Source organism: Sinocyclocheilus rhinocerous, unplaced genomic scaffold (assembly GCF_001515625.1).
Source record: "Sinocyclocheilus rhinocerous isolate Xijiao unplaced genomic scaffold, SAMN03320098_v1.1 scaffold541, whole genome shotgun sequence".
Taxonomy (NCBI): Eukaryota; Metazoa; Chordata; class Actinopteri; order Cypriniformes; family Cyprinidae; genus Sinocyclocheilus; species Sinocyclocheilus rhinocerous.
In genome coordinates this window covers 95,884-98,470 of record NW_015658519.1, presented here as the reverse complement: position 1 = coordinate 98,470, position 2,587 = coordinate 95,884, and the positions used below count along the sequence as shown (strand labels likewise).

The following is a 2,587-nucleotide window of genomic DNA, read 5'->3' as shown; positions in this document are numbered from 1 at the left end:
GAGTGCAGCCCCCACTTCCTGTTCCAGTCAGTCAGACACAAAAGAGAAAAACACAGAGAAAAGAGGTCTGTCATCTTCCTGTAAACCTGCCCCCAGTGAAGCACCGCCTAGGTAGTGTTATTGTACTGTGGATAGCATCATTTTTTATTCACTGATCCTGAGTCAGGCTTTAGCTGAGTGAACACATGTATAACTTTATGCCTCCTGACGTGTAGTGATGACGCACGCTGAACTGGCTCATTAGGTTTACAGGTTGAAGCTGTGCACAGCATGCTGCACCCAAAACAGAGTTTGAGAGAAAATCCAAATAGTTTTTTCCTGTGGATACCAACATAAAGAACCCAAAAATGAAAGGGAGGGAAAAATGAAAGGGATATTTTTTCCTTTATGCAGCTGACCTTTCCACTCATGGAAACAGAAACAGAGTTTAGATAGGATTTGTCTTTATAGCCATTAGATATACAGTGTACTCCACTAATATTAGCACCCTTGGTAAATATTAGCAAAATAGGTCATCGAAAAAGTCTTTACTTTTTACCATCTTTCTAGATGTTCACCAAAATAACCTTCAATTAAAGCAAAATAATTCTAAGAAAAAATATTCTTAACTTCCATACTGTATGTGTTCACAAATTTGGCATCTATAAGATTTTTTAATGTTTTTGAAAAAAGTCTCATCAAGGCTGCATTTATTTGATCAAAACTCCAACAGTAAAACAGTAATATTGTGAAATATTATTTCAAAGTAAAATAGCTTTTTTTGATTTTATTATATTTTAAAATGTAATTTATTCCTGTGATGTCAAAGCTGAATTTTCAGCATCATTACTCCAGTCTTCAGTGTCACATGATCCCTCAGAAATCATTCTAAAATGCCGATTTTTTCAAGAAACAATTATTTCTATTGTTCCATATTTCTATTATTATCAATGTTGAAAAAAAGTTGAGCTGCTTAATATTTTTGTGGAAATTGTGATACTAGTATTTTCAAGATTCTTTGATGAATAGCATTTATTTGAAATATAAATGTTTTGAAATATTAAAAAGGTATTTACTGTCAATTCTGATCATTTTAGTGCATCATTGCATAATAGAAATAGGGGTGTTAAAAAGAAACATGGCAGTTTGGTATGTACCTCAGTTTGGATGTCAAGGTTTAGTATGGTTTCAGTACAGCAAGGGGAAAAAACTAAACATAAATTTGAATTTTTTTTGTAATTAAACAGTGGTTTACTAAACAAATTTTTTTTTTTATTATTTGTTTAAAAAATATCTTCTTTAATTTTAATTATAATTATAAAAATCTACCTCAGTTTATCCTCTAAACTATAGGGAGCCCTTTTACATTACTATAAGGTTACAATTAACAACAGAGCCCAAACTTAAATTCAATTAAGCTACTATTTATTTCTAAATATAATAATCAACACTCAACTTAAAAAAAATGTATGCAAACATGTAAATTGCATATAATGCAGTTTTTAAATTAACTTATTAACTAATTTATAACATTTCTATTTGTTGTTTAAATATATGCATTTTCACAATGGCTGTCATAACTTGTTTCATAACAGATTTATTTAAACATACATTAATTAATTAAGACATCACTAACAGGTAAAGTAAAATATAATGAGTATATAGTCTAATATTTCGCGCAATGCTCTTCTCTAGACTTAATTTCTCTGGTGCACTAACAAGCTGTGAACACTGTTTACTTGCCTGAGGTAAATGAAATGCTACATGACATTTTGTTTTGAAGTCTTACTGTGGTTGAAACACTGATTGAGCGATTACTTGAAGCATGAGTTCATTCATGTTTATTTTGCATTAAAACTAGTAGTAAAGAGGAAGGGATGATCGTGCTCACTTGCGCTCCTCGCTGCTGTTTCAACTGAGGCATTTATACAGCGATCTGTCACGCCACATCAAAGAGCGTCAAAAATGGCGCTGGAAAAATGGATTCTCATCAAAAGTAACAATATATAAAACTGGAAGTTTCCAATGAAGTTCCACTCGTGCAGTCGTTAAAACAATGCTGTATTTGTTCGGTTCACATGCGTACTGAACCCGAAAGACCCATACCGAAAATGTTCGGTACGAATACATGTACCATTACACCCTTAAATAGAAGTGTTAATTTCTTAAAGGGGTCATATGATGTTGCTAAAAAGAACATTATTTTGTGTATTTGGTGTAATGAAATGTGTTTATGCGGTTTAAAGTTCAAAAAACACATTATTTTCCACATACTGTACATTATTGTTTCTCCTCTATGCCCCACCTTTCTGAAACGAAAAGCGAGGTGTGCTGTGATTGGCCAGCTATCCAGTGCGTTGTGATTGGCCGAATTCCTCAAGCGTGTGACGGAAATGTTATGTCCCTTACCATATTTTGATGCTTGCGGCAACCACATGTGACGACCCCGGTCTGGACTCCGCTTCGTCCATGGTGAAAGCTGATCCGGCGATCCACAGTGTGAAGTTAATGTATTTCCTCAGCGACCAGCACGGATCAACTCTAGGCATGACAAAGCATATATCGTCCTCTTTTGGAAGGTCAAACAAAGTAGTTTTGCTTTCACAAC

General features: G+C 33.9%; 1 protein-coding gene across 1 annotated transcript in view; it reads left to right on the top strand.

The window, feature by feature from the left end:
- The window catches only part of LOC107722625 (probable cationic amino acid transporter), a 35,698-nt gene that overhangs the window by 19,676 nt on the left and 13,435 nt on the right, over positions 1-2,587 (top strand). The window lies entirely within an intron of this gene.